Below are 26,970 nucleotides of genomic sequence, written 5' to 3'. Positions count from 1 at the left end.
AGAGGGTATATAGGAAGATTTGGAGGGAGAGGAGAAGGAAAAAACGTTGTAATTATATTAATCTCAAAAAAGTAGAATTAGCACCTAAAATGTATACCTGTATTGTGAAAATAAATCTACGGTATAAGCATGCATCTTACAGTCTAAGGTGATACAAATGAGCCCATATCACAGTCTCTTCTCTTACACATGACTGTGCTTTGTGAAGGCAGACATGTCTTCACCCAGAATTCCTCTGTGACATGGGACTAGAAGCCTACTGCTCTCAATGAAGTCCATGGACTGACGACTAGGACAACACAAAATGATTCTCAGGTTTCATCAGTGTGTTCTGCTTCTTCAGTGCTGCATAATCATTCCTTTGGATGTGTTTTGTAGCCTTGTAACTCAACTATCATGGTTTTTCTGGTCCTAATAGGCAAATATTCTCCACTAACTACTTGTTGATCCAAAATGCTACATTTCATTAACATCGGTCCTTGATTGCCACCTTGTCTAGGAAGTCCCACTGAAGCTCTTGTCTCTCCACACCTGCCATTTCAGGGATGAGATCATGTCTTAATATTAATGCCTTAATATAATGCCTCATAATGTTCTTCTGTGCTCTCTATCAGATACATTTTCTCTGCAAGACGTGAGGCTCCCTTCAGGGCAGGGGAGGCAGCAACTCCTGTCTTTGTATCCTCCACAATGACAAGCACATTGAAACTAAGGAATGTGGGTAGTTTTGATATCTTGCTGTTAAGTTTTGCCACAATTAATGACCTCTTCAATCCTCAATTTTTTGGATTATCGTGTGCTTTATCGCCACCCCAGCTAGCTTATTTTTTCTTTAAAAGTTAAATGCACTGGAGAGTCCATAAATAACTAGACTTTCTTAATATGTGCCAGGCATTTCCCTTTTTGAAAACGACTTATTTTTTTTGTGTATGAATGTGTTGCACCACACGCATGCCTGGTATTTTTGAAACCCAGAAGAGGGTGTCAGATGCCCTGGAACTGGGTGGTGGTGAACTTCTCTGTGACTTGCTGGGAACTGAACCCAAATATTCTACAGGAGCAGTAAGCGCTCTTAACCACTGAGCTGTTTCTTTAGTCCCCATTCTCTTATCTTTAAAATAAAAACTTTTTAAGAGGCTCTCAATGCCTAAGGACTTTAGAGCATTTTCTTTTAAACTTTTCTTCCAAAGTTTGCTAATTCATATTTGGCCACAGTTCTCTTTTCTAAAATCCAAGGAGCCAAATATTATGCTATGCCTGTCTGTCTCTTTCCATAGCGGCAAATGTAGTTACATCAACTTCATCCTGATGAAAGGACACCAGTCAAAGCCTCCACGCTGTCTCTCTGCTACATCCTTCTTTCTCTGTAGACATATGCCCTGACATATGCACTGAAGTATGCACCCTTCTTTCTCTGTAAACATGCCCTGACATATACACTGAAGTATGCACGTATACACCCTTCTTTCTCTGTAAACATGCCCTGACATATACACTGAAGTATGCACGTATACACCCTTCTTTCTCTGTAAACATGCCCTGACATATACACTGAAGTATGCACATATACACCCTTCTTTCTCTGTAGACATATGCCCTGACATATACACTGAAGTATGCACGTATACACCCTTCTTTCTCTGTAGACATATGCCCTGACATATACACTGAAGTATGCACGTATACACCCTTCTTTCTCTGTAGACATATGCCCTGACATATGCACTGAAGTATGCACGTATACACCCTTCTTTCTCTGTAAACATGCCCTGACATATACACTGAAGTATGCATGTATACACCCTTCTTTCTCTGTAGACATATGCCCTGACACATACACTGAAGTATGCACGTATACACCCTTCTTTCTCTGTAGACATATGCCCTGACACATACACTGAAGTATGCACATATACACTCTTCTTTCTCTGTAGACATATGCCCTGACATATGCACTGAAGCATGCACGTATACACCCTTCTTTCTCTGTAGATGTATTCACTGAACTATGTACTTTTACACCCTTCTTTCTCTGTTGATGTATGTACTGAAGTATGCACATATGCAGGCTCTCAAAGTCCTACCCAGAAGAAGCTGTGCCTTCAGGCCTCAGAGAGGTGACACATCAGGGTGCTATTTTCTCCCTTTTACACCTAGAGATTATTCTAACAACTATACTTTCTGTTTTAAAATTTGCAGTGCAGAGAAAAGCACAAAAATTTTGTTCTTCAAAATATGATTACGATGGAAATAATAACTAAAGACTTTGTTTTGCTTGTTTTACCTTAAAGAGATTATGAGATTGCAGACATATTTAATATAAGGCAAAGGAATAAAATTTGAGGGGTCAGGGTTGGTACTGGATATAAACTTTATAAAGGAGCCTTAGAGTTTATTAAGGGAAGGTTTTTAGACCTGGGGCTATGGTTCAATGAACATTATAGCAAAGGAGGACCTGCATTGATTCTAGAACCAAAGTTAAAGAATTCAGTGATAACACACACTTGTATTCCCAGGATTTGGAGGACAGAGCTCCAACAGGCTCACCAGCCAGTCTGTCTTGTCCCAATTAGTAAGCTCGAGTCCCCAAGAGACCCTATCTAGCACATAGCGCCTATAGTCAAGCACCCAAGACTGACCTCCAGCCTCCACATTCACCTGTTCACACACACACACACACACACACACACACACACACACACACACACACACACTCATATGAGCACCACCACTCTTATCCCCACACACGTGCATACATATAAATAAAGGGGAAAATGTTGCATTAAAGACTTAAGTCATTCGAGGAGACAGAAAGATGCTGAGGAAATGCATCCGAGTGTGAGCATGGGCTTCTCAAAGAGAGATGCTGAACACAAATTTTAATTGGAAAGTTTTTTACTGTTACCATCATCTGAGTCAGACATACCCCTATTTGAATATATGTGCATGTATGACGGTCAAATTCTTAGTCTCGAAAATTAAACTTTTAATTTATTATGTGGATACCCAGTGACAAGCAAGCCCTGTATAATGCTGCCTGTCTCACTTGCTTTATTGGTCAACAATTGTATTTATCCATCACTAATATCAATGGTTTCCACTTAGAAACTTCTTGATTCCAATGGCACTTACTTTGATGGTACCACTGATACTTTCCATGAAGTAATTGATAGCTCCAAATGAGAAAAACTGTGAAGCTGCTTTTTATAGCATGGAGAAAATAAATAGAAACCTGAAAATTAGAATGCACTAACAAGAAGAATAAATATTGAAAGCAGTATATATTTCTTATGCACTATACGAAATGCTTCAAAGAACTGTGACACACAAACACGTATACGTGTGTCTTTTCTGGATGAAACCTCTCACCAACAGAGTGTCAGGAGTTCCAATATAGTCAACAGTCTTGGCTTCAGGCCTTTCTCTCTTACCAGAGCTGTAAACCTATAATTGTCTAGGAATCTCACCTGAATCCCTACTTACAATAGAAGACATGTCTCAAGTCCCTTGTACAATTCTAGTGACTTTCAGTTTTATTATATCAGATAGCTCTACCTAAGCCTCCTTGGGAGTCCCCTTATATTCACACTTCTCTAAAGAAGAGAAAGGGAGAAACGTTTCTTACCAGTCCTTCAATGTGTAACTTGAGAGTCACCTAAACAGTATGTATGGTTAATGTTAAGACCTAACTATGACGCCCCACCCCCAGAAGCCCATGCCCACTTAGATACAACTTATCCCTTCCCTGGGTGTCTCTTTTCTTCTCTTTATAAAGTTAGTACTAAAAAGTTCTCTTATGAAGCCTCAGTTTCCCAAGTTTGCACCCATGCTCTCAGGTGTGCAGTATCCTTTTCCCAAAAATCTTTCTTTAAATTTTAATAAACTCCCAATCTGCCTCTTACTTTCTCATCCTAAAATTCCTTCCTGTCCCAAAGCCAGGAAGACAGAGCGGAGGTCTCTGAGAGGAACTTGGGCTGCTTCCAGTGACAGGCAGGGAGCAGGTCCCTTCCCTTCCTGTGGCTGACAGGGTCATCTTGTGTGTTCTGTGTTCCTGGACACTGATCTCTCTCGGTGCTCACCACTACTCTGCAATTGCCTGTTCATTCATCTGTCTTCCACACAGTTCTGGTGCTCAACCCTGCCTCAAATTAGATGTTATCGCGGCACCTGCATTCCCACTTTAAATGCCTTCGGTATGAGAGAAGGGCTGCACTCACAAACAGCTTCCTTCTCCCCAGCTAACGGCCTCTACTGGCCAGCTGCTCCCGGATTTGACACTGCCTTCCTATTCCCCTCTCCCATAACTTTTCTCAGTTGTCTGCTCGCTCAGTGGTCCAGTCACCCAGGACTTCTCCTTTCTCACGCAGGCTGTAGTTTTCCACCTTGGGTCTGCCGAGGGTCATTCCAATTAAAACACATTCCATTTGGTATGCAGAGAAACTCAAGGTCAGGCTCAAATGCTGCTACCCCTGTGCTCCCTGAGCTGTTTGATCATCACACTAATATAGCACGGATCACATTGTGTCGTAGCCGGTGATCTATCTTTCCCACCACACTGAACCCTCTAATGAGCAAGAGCCCTCTGGTTTGTCTTTGTAGCTTCAGAGAGGTTAAGTGAATGGCTTAAGATCAAAACCCTGGCAAGAAAAGGAAAGGAAAGAGAAGGAAAACACAAACCAACCCTTCCATTCTGCCTCCAAATCCAGTGTTCTAGAAATATTTCTTCTAAGGTTCTTTCTGTTTTGACAAAGCTCAGGAATGTTTTACTAACGTTAACAATGGTTGCAGATGCATACACGTATTTTTACTGAGTCTTTTTAATAAAAACGTCTGCCTCAAAAAACACAGGGCAAAATAATATACGGGTAGATGGTAAATTGCGAGGCTTCTTTTAGGAAAAACCCTCAGTGGAAACTTGCGTACAAACTTCTGAGGCATCATCTCCTGGGGCCATATAGCTTCCTTTCCTTTGTTTTCTGCTCCCCAATAGAATTCTGGAGCACAAGATGAGGGCTAATGACAGTAGACTAAGTTGCCTGGATAGGTAGTTATATGAGAAGCTATTCTGGAGGAGAAGCTGCCTGCTAAGCAGTGAAGAAACCCCAGCAGCAAGCAGTCAATGCCTGGTCTACTTTCTGGGCTGCACCCTCAGCGCCCCTTGCACATTTGCTGACAGCAGTTCAAATGCTCACCAGAGGGCTCGGAGGGCAGGAGGGGAGCAGAGCTTACTTGAAGGAGGCCAAGCGGCTTGGAATACATGCAGTGACCTGAGCACAGGTCCGGGAGTCTGAGGCTTTCAGAACTGTAATCCTAGCTCAGACACTGATCCCTCCTGCACCCAGGGATAAATTACTCAACCTCTCTGCCTTGCTTTCCAGATCTTTCTAAATAGGGGTAATAATCTTGACCTCAGAAGGCTGGCCTATGAATTAAACATCCGGGAGGCCTCCTCTTCGAACCCAGCAGAACTAAGCAGCCCCGGTAACTCTTCCGATGCAGGTTAACCAGAGCTGCTTCTGTGCAGGAGGTGAAAGAGAGCTGAGTCTAGCAGCCTCCGAAGGCAGGCAGGCTCATAAATGAAAGAAACAGAAAGCTAGGAACAAAAACAAGCAAGCCATCAAGAACTTTTACTTCACCCCAAACCATCATGCCTGACTGGTTCATTCTCTCTCTATAATGAGCACTGAGTTTGGCCCTTAACAAGCTACGGGAGGTGACTGCCTTTCCCGGTACTGAGCTACAGACTGACTCTCAGCATATTTTCAGTGTATTGTGAGAGTTTATAGGCAGACTTAGTGGGAGAAAGATTCAATTCTGATCACTAATAAGAGAGAAAACTTTTTAATATCTGGAAGTTCTGTTGAAAGTGCCATTTAGAGCTATACTGAAAAAGATTATTATCTTAGCAATACAATTTAATACATAAAACCAAATTGCTTTCAGAGGAAGTGGGTGATGTAAGCTAGAGGATTATATGTAATTCCAATGCCACACTAGTGAAACCTGACTTTCCCATGGGGAGAGACATAATACATTCTGGGAATGACCGACTCCAAACCAGCATGATGGCTTGGCTTCATTCTGTTTTGTTTCCCTAAGCATCATCTCTCTCATTTGGGTCTCCTCCCCTCAACTAACAGTAGAGCACAACACACTGTGTATTTGCCCATCATGTAGAGTTGAGGATTCTGGAACCTAATGCATGTTAGTCCATTGCTATGCCATAACTTAAACCCAAAATGTAAAGATGTAACACAACATTTGTTATTTCACAACTTCTCCTGGTCAGGGATCGGGGTAGAACATAGCTGGATCCCCTCGACTAAGACCACTCAAAATCCTGATACACTCAACAGGAGTTTTAAGTTGGCAAGCTTAGCGGGGAAGGGGCTGCTTCCCAGATGACCTGGAACACAGCTGGCATTAGATTATCTACAGCCACGGTGGGCATATTACTCCGGAGTGCCAAAAGATGGGGATCATTGAGGTCACCTGAAGGTGCCACACTAGAGAGATTTGCATACTACATACTGTACCTAGCCTCCTTTCAACACTAACAGTATTCTGGAGGAGTTTTCTTATTAGCATAAGATTTAACTAGTACATACTCATAGAACACTGCTATAAGAATGTAAAATCGCTTCTTAAAGTATCATAGTGAATGTTTAATAACAGCCAAAGAGTCAGTACGACCACTCAAGGAACTGTGGAAGTCTCACCAACTGTGGCTTGAGGGCAGTCAACAAGGAAGGCCATCAGCAGGGCTCTGGGGAAGGATCAGAGGGCCTTACATGTGATAATATCATCAACTCATCTCAGAGCTCAAAAAATCACTCTGAAATCGAGAAGTGCGGGCAAGGAAGTTTAACAGACCGGGGCCACAGCTCAGTGGTGGAGAATTTATCCAGAATGCATGACACTCTGGGATCTGTTCCCAGGGCTACTCTCTCAAGTTTGTGTCTTATGCTGTGTGAATATATATGTTTCTGAAAACAAGGCCTGCATTCCATGTGTGTGTTCATGAGAAGATTAAGAAAAAGATTGGAATGAGCACTGTGGTCAAAATGAGCTATCCCATCAGATTTCAAAAGCTTTTTAAATCTGGTTTTGAAAAGGAAAAGTTATTGCTAGAATATTTTCCTACTCTGTCCTAGTAAATTATGCATTTGTGTGACATGTGTATTTGTGATTTATGAAGTCTATGGAGAACTTGGGATCAATGAATGATCTTAGCTTCTTTCTGGAGACGACTCAAGATACACATCCTGCCAAGCAACAATATTGTGACTTACAGACCATTGCAATAATTACTTACTTTTAAAAAGAATCCTGACCTGAGAGGGCCATGCAACTTTCCCTCAAATGTTGTTGAACATATTCATTAAAAGTACTTGTGTGTGTGTGTGTGTGTGCGTGTGCATGTGTGTGTGTGCATATGTGTGTGTATGTGTGTGTGTGCATATGTGTGTGTGCATGTGTGTGTATGTGTGTGCGCGCGCGCGTGTGTGTGTGTGTGTGTGTGTGCCCTTGAGCTCCTGCAGAAGCCAGGAGAGGGTGCCAGGTGTCAGCCATTTTCCACTGAATTATTTGAGAGAGAGTCTTTTACTGAATCCATAGCTCACAATTTTGCTAGGCTGGCTTCCAGGAAGACCCTTCAATCCTACACGCATGGACACATGGCTTTTACATGGCTGCCGTGGCTCTCCACTCAGGTTGTCATGCTTGAGCAGCCGGAGCTCTGCCTCTCTGAGCGAAGTCTAATGTTCGTCAAAGGAGTCCCGTCACAGCCCAGACTTTTGTCGCGGGCAGTCACTTCTAAGATACGGTCTTCCCTGTCTCCTTGTGCTCTATGCTCACTGTTTCAAGACATGGCTTTTTGAGCACCTCCAGGTTAGCCATCTGCAGCAAGATGAATTACAAAAGGTATATTTCCACTTCTGTGTCATCAGAGATAAGATGAAGGAAAACAGGAAAAATAGGAAGCCCGTGCTTTCCCTCCAGACTTTTGGGTCTTTGATGAAGTAGCTGCCGGCATCGTAGAGAAAAATTCCCTTCCGCAAGGGTTTCAAAGCAACGTGAAAAGCAGAAAGTCATTCTGGGTCACTAGTTAGAATTCAGGGCAGCACACACTGAGTTAATTGAGGAGAGAGAGAGAGTGTGTGAGTGAATGAGTGTGTGTGTGTGTGTGTGTGTGTGTGTGTGTGTGTATGAGAGAGAGAGAGAGAGAGAGAGAGAGAGAGAGAGAGAGAGAGAGAGAGAGAGAATAGAGAGAAAGAGAACCAGAGTACAAAAAACTAAACTAACCCTTTCTTTTCTTTACTTACAGGACAATGTCTTTTCAGTCTTGGGATCAACTTGAAAGTGATCAGCCTGGTGCCTGTGCTCCTACCCACTGAGCTAACAGTGCTCTGAAGGAAAGTTGAAGCACCTTTGGGTGCAGCGTTGGTTTTTTAGGCTGTCACAAGTGCCACCTCAGCCTGGGGATTTAAGCAACAGGGATTTATTGTCTCTCGGTTCCGGAGGCTGGATGTTTGAAATCTTTCCTAGAGCCTGAAGTGAAATCTATTCCAGGCCTCTTCCCTAAGCTTGTGGATTGTACTTCCTAGTACTTTCAGATCACCACTCTGGGCATACGTGGGTCTAGTTGCCCTTCTCGTAAGGATATCACTGTGCCAGATTAAGTTCCAGCCTTATGAACTATTTTAGCTCAATTACCTCTGACTCCAAACATACTTTCACCAAATAAGGTTACACCCTAAAAAGCAAGTGATGAGGACTTCCCCACATGAGCTTAGGAAGAATACAGTTCAAACTACAGGAGACTTTTGCTATTGTGCCATTTTAATAGCCTTATTTTTGAGACAGGCTATCATGTAACTCCAGTTGCTCTCAAACTTAATGTTGTAGCTAAGGATGACCCTGACCTTCTGATCCTCCTGCCCTACATCCTAAGGATTTATAGGCACACACCACCATTGATTTTAGCATTGCAACTGGAACCTACAGCCCTGTGCATGCTAGACAAGCCCTCTACCAACTGAGCTGCTTGCCAAGCCCCCGTGGGATTGCTGTAATCTAACAACAAAATACCACAGATGGGATGGTTTATAAGCAGCTCTGAAGCCTGGAAAGATCTGAATCAATGGACAGTACGACTCAGCTGTCTGGTAGGTGTTTCTGCCAGAGATGGTTGTCATGTCACCGGGTCCTCAAATGACAACAAGTGCAAGGGACACTCAACATCCTTTTTTGCAAGGGAATTCATCCCACCCATTTAAGAAAGCCTTATAAGACAATAATAATTATTTTCAAGTTTCTAAAGGATTGGGCTGGAAAGAAAAATGTAATTTTTTTCACGGCTATTCTAAAATACAAAACAAAAATGAGCGTAAAAAGTCAGGGAAACAAAAAATAAACATTACATATAGTAAATAATTGCATTCTTTGAGACTCTGTATACCATCTTATAAGATAGGCTTTGGGTTTTGCAGAAATATGAATAATAATATCAAGGTTTATCATTAGTAGTAACTGCTTGGTGAGCCTTGAACTTTCTTCAGTCTGTCTCTCTCTTTGGCCATTAGCACGCAGGGCAAGAGAGCAGTAACAACTATTTCCATTCCTTCTGCAGGAGCGAAACAGGGTGATGAGCATTCAACACCTAGCACTGTGCTCAGGGATGCTAGGTGGTAATATTATTACTATTAACAATATTAACTTTCAGTTTCCCAATTACTGTAAGATGCTGAGATCATTCTTGCAGTCAAAACAGTGGCTAGCAGGCCACACTCATCAGATAATATAGGAATCCTTATACTGCCGAAAGGTAGAAGACTTTCAAAGCGAGTATTTTACTGTTTCAGAAACAGAGAAGAAGCGGGAGGTAGGTTGATTGCCTTGAGTTTTATGTCTTCCTATTCTGGAAAAACTGGAGTTGCTATTTCTTGATTGTATCGCTCCTCAGATACTTAATTTCATAAGCTGCAGTGGTATTTTCCCTTGTCATGGGTTTGATTAATGTGGAAAAATACCTGTGCAAACAACAACATCAATTTTAATGTAATCTTCAGTGTCAAATATTATCACAGAAAAGCAGTGCTGAATTATATACTGAGGCAGCTACTTAACACTGAAGATCTTTAAATTTTTATTACATTGTATTTACTCAGTGTGTGTGTGTGTGTGTGTGTGTGTGTGTGTGCAAGCATAAGGTGGCATACCCATGGAGTTCAGAGGACCATCAGAAACGGTTCTCTCCTTCCATAATGTGAGTTTTGTGGTGCACACACAAGTTACCAGGCTTGCCAGCAAGAGCCTTCACCCACTGAGCCATTTCACCTACCCTTAATGGATTTCTTTAAATGTAAATCTTTTGAGGACTTATTGGAAAAACCATGAATTCACTCCTTCCTTATGTAAATAAATATAGACAACACACCCCACCATTCATTCATTAATTTCTAAGCTATCAGAACATTCTTCCCCCAGAGAACACTGCTATGCGTTCAGAGAGCAGTTTCCATTAAGAATATAAAATTAACACACTAGGTAGCCATCTGTCATTCACCTGCTGGTCTCCTACTGAATACACAAGGAGATCCTGATTTTCTAAAGTACAGGTGAGCACAGGCCATTGAAGAAATGGGCAGATGTCCTCCTAACCACATTTTCAATACAGGGGCCTAGCAGAGGAAGGGATTTTAAGCTTAGGACTGAAGGTCAGCAAACATTCACAGAAGGAAAGTGGGGGGAGAAAGATACAGAAGACATAAAAATGAATATGAGATGTTCAGAGAGAGAAAGGCCATGCATCAGAGGAAAGACCTTTGGAATCCCCTTGGTTTCAGAAGGCATGATGTCTGCAGGAATGTCTCATGAGTGGAGAATGTTCACCGATGCTCCAAGTCTTATACTTGAAAGCAGACTGTCCTGCATAACATTTAAAATGGTAGCCAGTGTTAGAGGAGTCCACAAATTGTTTAAGACCTTTTAGTCAAACAAATAAATTTAAGACATCATACTACATCCTTATACTAAGACGAAAATCCAAATTTCTCTATGTTGTGCTTCCAGAAGCCAAACTCCGTATTCCCTTTTCTCTGCAGTGCCCACACTGCCCAGTACTGTGGAAATGTGTAGCCCTGGATCACAGCACACTTCTCTCCTCAAAAGAAATGAAGGATGGTGTTATTCAACAGGGAGTGGTTTCTCCAAAGGAAACGTGAATAGGAATGGACTTGCTTTATTAAGGAGAAAAATGAGCTCTCTGTGGTTCTCTGGAGAGCATCCCAGACAGAAGCGTGGGAATCTGATAGACACTCAAATTTTGTTGACAGATCCAAGTCTGAACCCAGTTTACTGTTCCTTCCCTTAGTTTCCAGCTTTCTTCTTCACTCCAGCGAGCACCGTCCAAATGCATCGGTTCATTTCACGCCAGTGTGCCTTTGTTATCAACCCTCCCTCTATCTCCAGTGTCTGTGCCCTTGACACCCAGGGCCCTGTTTCCCAGGTAACTGCCCACACATACCTCAAGACTCATCTCTTTTAAATTTCTTCCATGCCCTTAGTTCACACTTGGCCACTCGTCTCTCCATGTTCTTATTTTAACCCTTACCTGCTCTAAATCTGCTACTCATTTCTACACGTTTAGAAACACGTTTCTTTCTCCCGTTACAGCATTTGCTATGATCAGTTCCCAGTGAATGAATGCGTGAGTGTATGAGTGAATGCGTGAGTGTATGAGTGAATGCGTGAGTGTGTGAATGAATGCATGACTGTATGAATGAATGAGATCTCCTTCAGAGTTTTCAAGCATGGATTCTGGAGTTAGAGCTGCCTGTTTCAAACTGTTTCTTGACTCCTACCAGACATGTGAAATTTTGGAAGTAATCTTATGACTCGATCTCAGTTTTTCAATTATAGAATGGAAATCATAATAACATTATATGAAAAATCAAAATGAAAGTGTAGTGCATACTTAATACATGGACTTGGAGCCTTGGTTTTCCATATTCATGTGCATGCACACACACAAACACTCATAAATAGTTCAGTTAACATGATTTCATTAAATACCACTAGTCCATAAGTAACTGGCTCAAATGTCAATAACTACAGTACATTCACTGTAACTCCCCTGTGCAAAAACATCAAAAATAGGTTGAAGGCCAGGTGTGGTATAGGCCAGGCATTATGGTGTACCCTCTACCCACTTTTTCAGTTTTTAAAGAATTTCATTTTGAAAAGAAATATTTTTTATTATTTTATTACTTTAAAAATACCAATACAAATTCCCACTCCCTCCCCTCCTCCCACTTCCTCCACTCACCCTCCCACTCCTCCCCCTTCCAATCCTAAGAGAGGGCAAGGCATCCTGCCCTGTGGAAAGTCCAAGGCCTCCCTACTACATCTAGGTTGAGTAAGGTATACATTCAAAGAGAATAGGATTCCAAAATGCCAGTACATGCAGTGGAGACAAATCCCAGTGCCCCTGTCAGTGGCCCCTCAGTCTGTCCCAACTGTCAACCACGTTCAGAGGGACTAGTTTGATCCCATGCTCGTTTACTCCCAGTCCCGTTGAATTTGGTGAGCTCCCGTTAGCTCAGGCAAACTGTCTCAGTGGGTGAACCCCTCATGGTCTTGACCTCCTTGCCCATACTCTCACTCCTTCCACTCTTCAACTAGACCTTGGGAGCTCAGTCCAGTGCTCTGATGTGGTTCTCTGCCTCTGTTTCCATCTGTTGTTGGACAAAGATTCTATGGTGATATTTAAGACATCACCTTGTCTGACTACAGGACAAGACCAGTTCAGGCACCCTCTCTTCTATTGCTTAGGGTCTTAGCTGGGTTCATCCTTGTGGATTCCTGGAAATTTTTCTAGAGCCAGGTTTCTTAAAATCGCCCCATGTAGAGGGTAGATAAGGGTCAGGCCTCAAGGGTCAGGGCTGAGCAAGACCTGATCCCCATCCTGAAGACAGGGTCATAGGACTGCCTGCTTCCTGATCCCAGAGTTCCCAGCAAGCTGGGTATTCCTCCAGCTAAGTCTCAGCTATAACTATACACCATATTAGTCTCTTCCCCTAACCTATCAGTTTGGTTGTCCCTTCCCCAATCACCCCAAACGCCCAAATCCTGTTGCTCTCAGCCTTGAGACAGGCTCAAAGCTTTGCAGTCTTCTCTGCCAGTGATGGGGCCAGGAAAAGACCCCAGAGTTTCATAGTGACCATCTTGCCCCACTTTGCTGCCCCCTCCCTACTTCTGATGTCTTCTCTGTTCCTTTTCCCCTGTGTCCTGCCACCATCCTCCTTAGCCAAGGCTACTAGGGCCCCTGAAGAAACTCTGCCAGGAGGGGCATCCGAGGGGTTGATTGGCTGTCAACTAATTAGCATTTGCTGGACCCAGGAGTACATGAAACAAAGCTGAGCTTTGATAAAAGCCCTGTTCTGTTCCTCCCTGGCCTGTCAGAGCCCCTCTAGGCCTCACAGAGCAGAAGGTAGGCAAGGGTGGGGTGGGTAAGAGGCCAGGGGTCATTTTGTCAACTCTTGGTCTGGGGTGAAAGGGTAGGGGGCGTGACTTGAGTTGATGAACCATTGTGTACAGCAGCAGTTGTTGACAAGGGAGAAGCAACCATTGTGGTCCTAGGCCCCTAGTTCCTCTGGGCTTGGATATGAGGACATCCCTGGCTGGCAGAAGTATGGCCTCATGGGACCAACCTTACAAGACCTGGCCCACCCCTTTCTGGATGCTGAGATGTCCACAGGATTGTTCTGAGTTGCAGTTCTGGGCTCTGACTTGGACCCTGTTGGGAGATGGGGTGGGGCTTGACCTCTTACAAGAAGGTGCCCACATTGGTCCAGTCCTACAGGTGGTCAGTGGCCACTGTGGCATCCTTTACTTCAAAGAAGGGCTGTGGGGATAGGCAACAAACACTATTCTCATCTCAAGGATGCTGGAGGAAGGATGTGCCTGGGAAGGTCTCACCGAAGTCCCAGATGTCAACAGTCTACTCTATTGGAGGTCACCAGATAGCAAGGCCATGGACAGTAAGGCCCATGTCTCCATGTGAGGCAAGCTCAGCGAGGGACTGAGCACCAGGGCCTCTGATGAACTCAGCTCCTCAACCAGAGTGCCAGCCTGGAAGACGGCTTCCCAGTCAAAGTTCCCTGTGAGGTATTCTAGCTCATCCTGCTCCTCCTGGGTCAGACGACTTTGGCCACCCTCTCTACCAGTGACTGTTGGGCTTATGCCCCAGCCTGCTCTCTCCCGTGTCCCAACCCAACTCCCCTGGTGACCTCCTCCCGCAACGGCTGCTGGTCCTCTGTCTTGATAGTCAAAGGCCCACCCCAGGGAATCGTGCTAGAGACCTGGAAGGCCTGGTGGGCAGCTTCTACTTCTTGAAGACTCAGCTAAGCTAAGCAGGCACTATGCATACTGAGGGTCAATGTGACAGAAGGCCCTCATGCCAGGTCCATCCTTCTCTCAAGGCCCTTGGATGTAGCCCTTGTTCAGGGAAATGTTGTGGCAGATAGAATTCTGCCATAGGGGATCTGCATGGTGGAGGTAGCCGAAGATGTTCATGATCCACTTGTAGCTGGCTGACAAAGAGATCTGGGTGGCCTTGCTAGCTCTGGCCATGCAGATAGATGAGGCAGCCTGAGCATATGTCAGCCTTTAATCCCAGCACCCAGAAAGTAGAGGCGAGTGAATCTCTGTGTCAGCAGGACTACATAGTGACTTCCGGGCAAGCCAAAAAAAGTCTGAGTCATACCTGATTCCTATCAAACAACTAACAATGTAAACGAGATCTTATCATCATGGGAGACGGTCATTAACCTCTCTAAGTACAAGCAAGCAATGTTTTGTTGTTTGTCTGGAAATATTTCCAGGAGATTTTAGTGTGAGGTTTCTTAGCCGGGGTCACTCGCTCAAGAATGTCTTCAACTCCTTCTTTTCATTTCTGTCAACTTTTCTTTCAGTGACTCCTTGTACCTCTTATTGAATAACTCTAAAGAGACAACAATGTCTATCTTGCATCTTTCTCCCCATCTCCCCAGTTAGCATCGTGACTTTGTGTTTGAAACTCCTGCATCTACTTAACAATTCTTTCTTTCCGTTTTACTCCATGTCACATGTACCAATCACAGAAAGACACCCAGGCAGCACACTTGCATGGTTTGCTGTCTAGGAGTCCAGTGACAGATGGGCCCTGAAGCAATTGTTGTTTGCACAGTGGTGGACCACTACTAACCTGGACCGTCCTAATCTCACGGTGTGTTCCCACCACGTCAAACAATAAAGGGAGAAGCTGGTCAGTCCAGCTCCATTCAGAGAAGCATCTTGCACGGCCTTCCCTTTCCTTCTCATTTTTCCCTCATCCCTCTCCTTCAGCAAGATTCTCTTTCCCACCTCCTCTCCCTATTTTGTATTTATTTGTACCCCACACAATCCCAGTTATGGAATTTCAACTTGACCGAGGTCACCAGGATTATCTTCTCTGACAACCATTCACCCTGAAGCGGTGGTAAGAGATCTATAGTGATCCTACAGATTCTGAGGGCCCCACTCTTTGATGATCTCCAGTTCTTGAAAGTAGGATATCTACAAGAAAAATCTCCCTGCTGGCAACATTAATTATCTTTTATAATGTAACTGGAGATGCAGTATTTTCATGGTTTCCTCTTAATTATGAGAACAGGGAAGAAAACAGATGTTAAACTATCATAATTTTTAGATAGTGACAATGAATTATTCTAGGAAATACCAAAAATTAGGGATTGGGATTTTATGAAAAATACTTATTTTCCCAGACACTTTCTCACACCCATGACTTTCCAGTAAATTATGATTAAAGACCGTGGGACAGAGATAATCTGGGCTAGTGTCCCACAGCGGGTTTCTGGGGTGATGCTTTGGAAGCAGAACCCCGGTCCCCATTTTAAATCTACCACAGCAGAAGCAAGTGTGGGGATGCATAGAAGCAACTTGACACTGAAAAATTACATTTTAACAAGTTATCTGGGTGTTGCTAATGAAGTCTGACATTTGGGGACTGCAACTGACCGTCTTTTTCCAGTTCTGAGAAGGAAACCTACAGTGTGGCTACTTCATGACTCTGTCGATGCTCTTCCTTTCTGCCCAACACTCAGATGAGGCTTTACCTTCTGACCAGTTCTTGAGAGGACACTCTCAGTACTCCTATAGTCCGCGCTGGAGAAAAAATAAAAGGCAGAATGTGGTAAGCCTCTGAGAACTTGGCGCCATTTTTTTTAAGGTAACATAAATATTCTGAAGGTAAGGAGATAAAGTGTCCTGAATATATGAATGTCTTTCTTATAACTAAAACAATGGTTGGCATGGCCAAATAAAAGTTGACTTTTGTTACGTCTAAGGTAGTATAGTGAACAGCCTAGCCAATACCAAAGGAAAGCAATGATTCTTGTTTAGGTCAATTTCCCTGCCATAGCCCGACTCTACATATCTCAAGGACCACTTCTCTGTCTTCAGAATATTCGAGGAGGGATTATTTGCCCCAGTCTCTAAGCATCCCTGCAGGTGAGCATTTCAAAGCACGTCTTCAAATCTATCTTATCTTTTCCAAGGCTCCTAGTGACTTTTTACAAAACACAAATCTTCTGATCTTCCACGACAACAGGGCAAGGCAGGATGTCATTAATATTCAAGAGTTGAGATTCAAGCAACAGAGTGCTGTTCAGTAACAGGAAAGAAAGAACTCCTATAACAAAATGTAAAAATCAAATTCTCTTTAAATGTTTCTGCTATATTTTGCCTGAATCTTTCCCCAAAACGTGTTGGTGGGAAGCTGAATTCATGCTGAAAAGTGCTGTGTAGCGATGCCCAACGTTGGTGCATGGCCACAAGTACGCTTCCTCATACGTGGACTAATGTTGATTAGGACAATGTTTGAGAATGTGATTAATTTCTGAATCTTTTTGTCTCCATTTTCTCTTTTATCGTGTGGCAATGCTTTAAGGAAGCCTCCCCCAGATGTTAGTTCATTGATCTTGGTGTTCCTAACCTCCACAATGGTAAGCCAATTAAACTACATTCAATCTAAATTACAGAATGCAATGTTCTCTTGAAGTAATTGTTGCAAGCAATTTCTTCTGTATTGAAATATTCCTTCCAGGAAAGTTGAGGGGGAGCAGCTCATGAGACTTGGAAGCTAAACAAACTTCACATTTCTGGGAAAGCTGAAATCTAAAAGATTCACAGGGCCCTTCTCCAAAGTTATAGAACAACACATAACTATCAACCAATTACGTTGCCTAGAGGATCTTGGACCTGATCAGTTGCTCAAAGTCAAGCAGAGAGCTCAAGGTTGCGATTTTTGAGCCATTCCCTATGTTGGGATGGGCTTTAAATAGAGCTACTTTTGAGTCCTCTCTGCTCCTGTAAGTAGCCTCTTACCAACACATTTGCTAGTAATTCCAGTAAGCTCCTAGGTTCACATCACTATAATTATGTTGGTCTATGGTGGCTTCCACGTCTGGCATGGGTACACACACGTGTCAAGGTAGATGTTCATATGACAGTAAAATATTAAGATTATTATTTAGTAGCTTATTAAGTAACAGATGAAGGCACATTCAAGTGTGAATGACAGACACTCTACCCGAGCCTTTGCCAGATCTCTGGTTTCATATTCCTGATGATAGGGGTTAAAAACACAAATCAGAATGTAAACTAAGGTTCCTGGCTATGCCATCTCCAACTCCTCATGATGTACTATAAATCAATAAAATGGTAAGACTCTGAAATAGTAGCGTAAGTGGTACTGTGAATACTACTTGGACCTGAGAGAGTTACATAAACTAGTATGGTGAATGTTCTTTAAGCCGTGAGTCTTTTACATGGAAAGGAATGTCCATTCACTTCCTAACTTACCTCCAGTCACCTGAGCAAATACACATATATGTAAATTAAAAAACAAATCAAGAAGATGCCGCAACCAAGTGCAACTAATACGTTGCAAATGTACATGGAAGTCCACTCTGTATCTATGTAACATCTAAGTCCCATGTTCAAAAGAATATGTCACATGATTTTTGGTTAATCTGTCGTCCCCAGGTTGTATAACAACAAACACCTCTATTTAAAAACAATAAACAAGCTTTCTAGGCATAATTGGAGCCATGTCATTGGCACATGATACTTTTAAAATGGTATGAAGCTACCTTTAAAGCCCAAGCATCATTAAATGCAGCTTCCAATTGGAATTGAAGGAGCTAACACAAATCAGGCCTCTCATTGGTGTTTTAAATGTAGCAAAGGAACACTTCCATATTTAGTAGGGTTATTTACAAACCAGGATTAAACACCGTAGAAAACTGAATATCCCTTGCATTATGGCTCAAGTCAACCAAGTCAGGCACATCACAGCAGCCCCTCATAGGACTGAACTAGCCATGATGTTGTCCCACCATTTATGTGTGACCATTCCAGGATCTCTAAATCTTCCTAAAGCTTGTGAATCAAGGGTGAGCCACCCCCTAGGACTACCTCATTGGGAATAGCTTTTCAGCAGAGACAGTAACTAAGACACTGTTAAAGGAGGATTCTTTGCTCTCTCCTCCCCTAGCTGTAGGAGTCAAGACATTCTGTAAAGGTTAAAAATGGCTCATTTGGTGTCAAACTTCCCAGAACACCTCCAAAGGCTGTCACACTGTTTTGTAATCTCAGGAAAAATACCCAGATCTCTCTCTCACTCTCTCCCTCTCTCTCTCTCTCTCTCTCTCTCTCTCTCTCTCTCTCTCTCACACACACACACACACACACACTGGCTTTGGGTTGGATGATATACCCATTACTTAGACCTATATATGAACAAATCCTAGAGATTCACAATGTCAACATTATCACTCTTCATTCACCAACTGGAAGTCATGACCAGAAGCAACAAGTTGACCATCACTCCATGGGGGCACAGATGTCCTCCATTTCTCAGGGATTTCCTTACTTACAGTGTACTGTCTTATATCAATTCCTTCCCCATCACACTTTCAAAATATATGACCATAATAAGAATGCCATCTAGGCTGGTTAAGGCATTTGTTCATTAAAAAGCCAACTCACAGCTAAATGAAGAGCCCAAGATCATTAGAGGTGACAGAGCATGCAATGTCTGAAATGAGTGCCTCCCACAAGGCCTCAAATATCACCTTGGCCATTTATGACTCTCTTGGTGTCTATTTTATACACCATTTATTTAAAACAGCTTTGAGAGAAGGTCATTCAGGTATTTGGATGTGGGTTAACATCTAAAATGAACCATGGTTTATTATTCTTCTTATTGTCCATTTACTAAGGATGGTATAGTAGATGGCTGAAGTCTATGGCCTCATTTGATGAAGTGCAAAAACAGCACTTTTTTGCCAGTCATATTAGAATGGATATCTTGATATTTAAGGCCCCAACCCTGTAGGAAAGAGTGCTGATTTTGTGCATACAAATACATCTGCACCACATCTTTCTAGCTCTGGAGCATAATATTCTAACTCAGGCCGAGGAGAGCAGCAGCGAAAGGACATTAGTGTCTGCAGCAATGTTCTCTTTAAATGAATTGGATCTTTAAGACAATCTTATCAGGCTTGCTTTAATGTAAGTGGCAGCTTTATGTCGAGGCACAAGAGCAGGTAGTGAAGGGTATCACGCCGTACCATAAACCTGCAGGAATTTTACAAGCCAAGGCAGACATCGAGATAATGAGAACAGATTCACTTGTCAGGGGCTGTGATGCCAAAACCTGAGTTTTCCATGATTTTCAAAGTGAATCCTCCTCAATGTTTTCATTTAATATAACACTCAACAACATTTGATGATGCACAGAAAGGTATAGAAATTAATATTAAAATGACACCTCTGACTCTGCTGGTCATGAAGGCCTGTGGGTAATCTGAGAGTCACCGTATATGCTGATTTTTTTAACATTAATATTTCTAAACAATCTCAAATTTGTTCCCTTCATGGCAGAACTAATTGGAGAGGCAGACTAAGACTAAAAAGGAATTGGTACAAGACTCTGAGTGATGCTTTTGTCTTTGTTCAGTTTGTTTTGTTTTGTTTTGTTTTTTTTTGATTTTGTTCAGATAGGGACTCAAGTCATCTGGAATAGCTCTGATATATGCAGGGGAAGATGACTGTAAACTTCTGACTGTAACCTCCTGCTTCTTCCTCCCAAGTGCTGGGATCCCAGGCATATACTTCATCACACCCTGTTCTTTCTGAGAGGAATCTTTATAAATTTCCCCACAAGGAGAATTCAGGAAATGTAGTAACCAAAGGTCAAAGGACCAAGCCCCATCATTCAAACATCTCTGAAACGAACTGAGAAGAGTTCAATGGCTACGGCTCAGAATAATTGACAGTGGGACCCACCCAGAGTACAGTTTTAAATGGTTGATTTTTAATGAATTTACTAACCTAGAGAAAGAAGGGCTTAGAGATACGAATGTGTCCACATGTTGCAGAAGTCCTCAGGGAAGTCAATAATAAAAGAATTGTGAAGGTTGGGAGTGGTCGTCTGATTTCTTCCCACGATGCCCTCTGGGTGATGGACAGAATCAGGCATAAATGGGAAAATACCTTTGTTCTGGAAACATGGCTAACGTTTCGAACCAAAGAAAGTATTTAGGATTCTGAAAGGTCTGTGGAAGGTAGAAACCAGGAAACACTCAAGTCAGGACTGTAACTAGAGAAAGAGAAGGTTCAGTGACAATGATAAACATGGTCATTGGAAATGATGAAAATAATCCATCCAGCACATGTTTAGAATAAAAAGATCAATCTAGGACATTCTATTTGGACTTACAAAGTCAAGAAATAATTATTATAACATCACAGTGTATATACAATGGTGGAGGAGGCCAATGGTGAATACCATTTATGTTTTAGTTTGATAAGCAAACTAGGCACACTTTTACATAGAAGATTTTAAGCACTGAATCCTATTATTTCCCCCCCAAGACCAGTACCCCCAGCTGCTCCAAATGGTGCAGGAAGATGAAATTAGTCAATTCCCTGGAAAGTCTGTAGCATTCAGCTTCAGGGCTTTGTTAATTCCCCTTCTCCTGGGGTTCCCAGGGAAGCCTGGGAGCAGAGCAAGAAGGAAGAGAGAAAGGAGGCATTAACAAGCTTTCTAACGTATTGCTTCCCCTACATCTTCCAAGGGAATTGGTTAATTTCACTTTGTACCTCCATTCAGATCTGCTCAAGTTTGAAGAAAGCACCAATTAAGTAGTTGAAGAAGGAAGACAAAGGCAGTTGGGTGGGAAGGGAAGGATGGATAGAATTTAAATCAGTAACCACAGTCTGGGGTATTCCCCCACAATTCTCAAGCACAGGTATTTCTTTTTTGAAAATCTAGCTAGAACAGAGAGTTTTCCGTTTTGTTAACTGTTATTCTGCCTTAGGATATGGGTGGAACTCCTGGCTTTTATTTTCTTGTGTCGCTGACTCATAGGGTTGGCAGTTGTCTGATCCATACAATAGCCGCCCGTGCTCCTCACAACCCCACCTGTCTCCAACAAGTGTTTTAAGGTTGAAAATGAGAAATATGTACCTAGGGGGAAGTGCTACATTGAGTGGCACAACAATGGAAGACGGGAATAGGAAAGTTAAAAGGGTGGATAGCAGGGACGGCTCTACGAGAAAAGTTAAGTGCACATAAGGAACCCAGGGACAAAGGCCAGTATACTGTTAAAGATGACTGGAAAAAGCATAGGCGTACACATTCACTTGTGTCACTGGACTGTAGTGTCACAGATCCTCATGATGACCCCAACTGAGGAAACCTCACTGAAACAAATGCATGAGTTTTCTATGAAGAACTTGGTTCTCAAAATTACCCGAGAATCGCTCTTCTTGGTCCTCTTTGATAGAACTGAGAAGATCACTTCTTATAATCGTTTTTCACAAATTTGACTCCAGTCAACCAATATTATTAAAAACCCTGAGTGGGTCCAGAGTATTGTTGACAGATTTCACAATAAAGTTTAAAAAGTACCACTTTGGTTCAGAGCTGCAAACAAAATCTAAGTATGTGGCTGACCAGGAGGATTCTCCATGTTGCCTTAGGAAGAGCGCTAGGCTGAGGAAGAAACTAAGTCAAAAATGGCAACTTTCTTTGAGAAAAACGAGTGTATAAGATCTACTGCGCAAAAATATTGGGTTAAAGGATAAAACTCTGTTCTGTAAACAAAGTGACTGGCATAGCACACATCCACTGTCAACCAAATGATGACATCATGGTTAAAGCTAGAAACAGACATGTCTGGAACTGAAAAGCAGTGTCAGAAGTCAGATGCTCAGTGGATCTTCAAGTCAGTTGTAAGTCAATACAACCTGTACACAGTTTCTTCAAACTAGAGATTTGGGAGTCTTATCTCAAATATATTTAACCAGAATACCTGTGACTGGTATCCAGAAAATTACTACTGATTCTCCAAGTAATTTTTCATTAATCTTTTAGATGAGTTATATCATTTGTCAATATATTACAGTGGAATGTAGAACCTTGAACCCTGAGTGTCTTGTGTCTCTATACGAGATCATATTTTTACCACTTTATTTCTATGGTCAACCAGTGTCAAACTTAGGGATATGCTTTATTACTACTATTATTATTAGTAGTAGTAGTATCATCATCATCATCATTTGATGTTCTAATGTTGCTTCCCTAATAAATTCCACCATTTTCTCCTGAACTCTAGATTCTTTCTGGATGATAACATGGGAACACATAGTTCATCTATTTTCCATAGACTACTATGTTGTATGTAAACATAGGCCTGAATAAAGTATCCAGATATACAAACTTCCATATAAGTACATAAAAAGAGTGGTTAGCCCAGATAAAAGTGTGAGCTTTTAAGCAAGAAAGAGTAGCAAGCAACAGATTTTCCTTTCTGTCTGAAAGAACTGGAAACAGGTTGTACAAGACAAGATACTAAAGACACAGGCAGCAAAGGGCTGCGATCCCTGCAAGGTAAGAGATGAGATAAAGCCTGTAAAGCTGCATCTCACTCCCCAAGGAGCTACGGAGCCATTGTGGAGGGAAGAGACCTGACAGCTAAAGAGGGGTCAGGCCCTCAGAGGATCTTCTCTGGCTACAGTGGAATTAACTTAGAAATCAACAACAGTTGAGGCCCCTGAAAAAGTCCCCAAATATTTGGAAAGGAAATAATCCTTTCTAAAATAAACCATAAGTCCACGAAGAAGCTCAGAATGAAACAAAGCATTTTGAACTGCCTTGGCACAGGCCCTAAGTGTACTCCAGAGTTCATGTGCTGAAGATCAGGTTCCCAATTCAGCCGTGTTGAGAAGTAGGACCTTGGTGGGTGGGGAAATCATGAGGACTGTGATCTCAGAGGGGATTAGTACTTCTATAAACTCAGATCATAATGGTTGGGAGAAAGGATTTTTATAAAAGTGCTCTTTCTCTCTCACTCTCTCTTCAGCCCCGTCCCTTTCTCTTCCTTGCCACTGTGAGCTGAGCAGTGTGGCTCCACCACACACTTCCACCATGCTGTGCTGCTCCACCACAGCTTCAGCGACAAGGCCAGGGGTTGTGGACTGAATTCTCTGAAATCCTGAAATAAAGGTAATTGTTCCTTCTTCACGGGTTTGGTTGTGACCCAGTCTTTAGTGGTCAAGCATCTTTCCTTTTTAAAGACAGTTTTCTCAGTGATAGAAAGATGAGGAACTAAGGGATTGCTCTGCATAGCCCCCAAGATGTGGTGCTCAACGCCATAGCTCCTCAGGCAAATGATCAACTTTCAATCATCCATCCCAAGCATGAATGGATCACCTCACTGCCGTGTCCTTCATCCTCCAAACAGCTAGTGAACCCCTCTCTTGCACCTGAGGTCTAAGAAAGACACCTCCTTTTCTCTCAATACTCATTTCTAAAGACCCATGAAGATGACGCCATGTCTCTTGTTAAAACACAGATCCAGTTGGCATCTCTTTTATCAGGACCTCGGCTAAAACGGTAGCTGAAATAATCATGTGTCAGGGTGTCACTCATCCATCTTTACTTCAGTTTGGAGATTAGTCCAGGAGTCGTGCTTTGAGAGCAAACACATATCAACCACATCTTTAACCAGAAAATGTATCCTCAAGAGATTAAAGTATCCAGTGTCAAAAGAAATCCATGCGTTCTTTGCTGTCTTATCAGTATAAAAAAGCCAGATGATATCTAATACAAAAATCATATGGTATTATTGACCCATAAATATGCCATATACTTATCAAGGAATCCAAAAGTTTAAATGGCCAAAGTCATAAAGTTATACAGAAGACTGTAATTAGCCTGTGGCCTAAGTGCAATTTTTGTTAAATAAATAAGAAAATCAATTAATTTGTAAAATCAGTTAATTTTATGTCTTTTGCCTAATTGACTCATATGTGAAATTCAGTTGAGAATAAAAGAGCTAGAAAACAGATAGAAAAGAGAAAGATGGGATGAAATAATCTTAAAGAATACAAATAATTTAAACATTTAATACATGTTTTAAGAAATATTGGGTACATCTAAATTTTTTAAAGATGAAGAGGAAAAAGTCATTTCATTAAGCATGATTCATGCAAAAGGATCTACATATTGCTGCACCTATATTTTATAGGAAATTGATTAACTACATGCACTAAAAATAAAATGCTAGAATTCAACGCCTATATCTGCAGTCCTTCCAGGCGTGGGCTTCTCATGATCACGTATGTATAACACACACTACTGCCCCTGAGTAACTCCCGGTCCTACTGATAGAACTCTCATTTGCGAGTTGCTAAAAGCCGTAAGAACTCTACTTGAGAGAGAGGAATAAGACCGCCTCTCTCTTTTTATAATCCTACCAGATAACATCTTCTATTTTTCCTGCCAATATAAAACTCTACTAGAGCTTATAGTGGAATTGCATATGTCCAAAATAGAACATTGAGTCTAAAGCTTTGTTTTCACAAAGAATAAAGAGAGAGAGAGAAAAAAATCAAGTCACAGTATTTTGATTCCACAAAGAACATTGTTTAAACTAATGTCATGGTTTAATTTGAAGAAATATTTATCTAAGAACTGCCAGGAATAATGGGCCATACACACATTTACAATCAATGGAAATCATAGACGTCCACTTCAAAGGCTTTCAAACCTAACGAGGTTTATCAGACGCCTTTGAAGGAGGTACCAAGTGCGAAGAATATGTCTCCAGATTGTAAGTGTCCATAATACTGATCCTAAATCTGCCCTCCCTGAAAATCTCTCACTCTGGCTACTCCCAAAGCACACATCACACTCCTGCAGTAGTGAAATACTACAGTCTCAAAGTTAGCAAGGGGCTGGACAAATGCAGCCAAACAGAATGATGGTCAAAATAGTGATGGCATAACTTTTCTTGTTAAAGGGTTACATTCAAATATTTGCTATCATTCTTTGAGGATTTCATGCAATGCGTTTTAGAAGGCAGCCTGCTCCCCACTATACTACCAATGCTCTATCAATACAATATATTTTGAACATAATCACTTCCCTGTCAATTCTTCTATTCTACCATTAAAATGCTCTTGGCCTTCCCATCCCTTCCTATTCGACTTGAGAATTCTCCTTCCTCCTCCATGCCTCCCTCTCCACTTCTCCTTCTCCTCTCTCTCTTTCTCTTCCTTCTCCTCCTCTTTATTTTTCTTCCCCCACTGAGTCTGGTCTGTGTTGCTCAGTTAGTCTTAGGAGTGGGCCCTGGCCTGGTAGGCACTCAGCCTTCTAGAGGTCACGCCTGACTCTCCCTCTCCCAACAGCTCACACATGCCAGTAGTTCTTCAGGTGCTGGCAGGAAGTCCTGTCCACCTCTCCCTGCTCTATGCTGGGATTTTTTCTGGATAGAGTTGGCTCAGGTCTTGTTTCTGTTGCCACAATCGCCTTGAGTTTGTAAGTCCATCTGTCCCATTGTTCCTAGAACCACTGTGTCTACTGAGGTAACTGAGCACCTCTGGCTCTAAATTATTTCTGTCCTCTTCATGGTGAAGATCCTTGAGACCTGGTGAAGGAAGGGATGATATTAATGTCCCATTTAGGGCTGGACGCTGTGCAGCCATTGATTCTCTTATTGTTGTCTGCATGAGCTGTTCCACCTCACACTCCTATGTGAGTTCTCGAGAACTCCTGTTCTCAATGAACTAAGAATGCTTTTATTTGAGTCTTAACCCTCATTTCTTGCTTAGTACTTAGATACAAAGCAGATCAACCTTGGGCTTCCTGTGACAGGCTCAAGGTTAAAATTAGTGGTCTTGGGAAAACTCAGGAAAACTGTCTGCTATTTCCTAAGTTCATCCACTCCACCCACCACCTCTTGTACCTCTCTTTTCTCTCACAGAATCTTTTTTATTTAATTTTTTTTAAAATTTACATACCAGCTTCTGTTCTCCCTCTCACCTCTTCTTCCATTCCCCTACCTGCCTCCATCCCACCCTCCCATCCTCTTCTCAGAGAGGGTAAGATCTCCTTTCGAAAGTCATTGAAAGTCTGGCATAACAAGTTGAGGCAGGACCAAGGCCTTCCCTGCGGCAGCAAGGCTGATCATGGCATCCTATTTAGAGAATGGACTCCAAAAAGCCAGTTCATGCATCCAGGATTAGTCCTGGTCCCACTGTCAGGGGACCCCACAACAGATCAAGCCACACAACTGTCACCCACATTCAGAGGCCCTAGTTTGGTCCCATGCAGGTTCCCCAGCTGTCAGTCCAGAGTCCATGAGCTCCCCCAAGCTCAGGTCAGTTATCTCTGGTTTTCCCAATCATGATCTTGACCATCCCTCCCCCCCTTGTTCATACGATCCCTCCTTCCTCTCTTCAACTGAACTCCAAGTGCTCAACCCAGTGCTTGACTGTAAATCTCTGCATCTCTTTCCATCAGTTACTGGATGTACGTTCTATGATGACAATTAGGGCAGTCACTAATCTGATTAT

General features: G+C 42.3%; 1 pseudogene; it reads right to left on the bottom strand.

Moving 5' to 3' along the window:
- Positions 1–13,858: 13,858 nt before the first annotated feature.
- On the bottom strand, positions 13,859–15,363 carry LOC125394218 (forkhead box protein J1 pseudogene; annotated as a pseudogene).
- Between the last annotated feature and the right edge of the window lie 11,607 nt (positions 15,364–26,970).

The sequence above is a fragment of the Myodes glareolus genome, chromosome 20 (assembly GCF_982192425.1).
Source record: "Myodes glareolus chromosome 20, mMyoGla1.1, whole genome shotgun sequence".
Classification (NCBI taxonomy): Eukaryota; Metazoa; Chordata; class Mammalia; order Rodentia; family Cricetidae; genus Myodes; species Myodes glareolus.
This window is presented reverse-complemented; position numbering and strand designations above follow the sequence as displayed.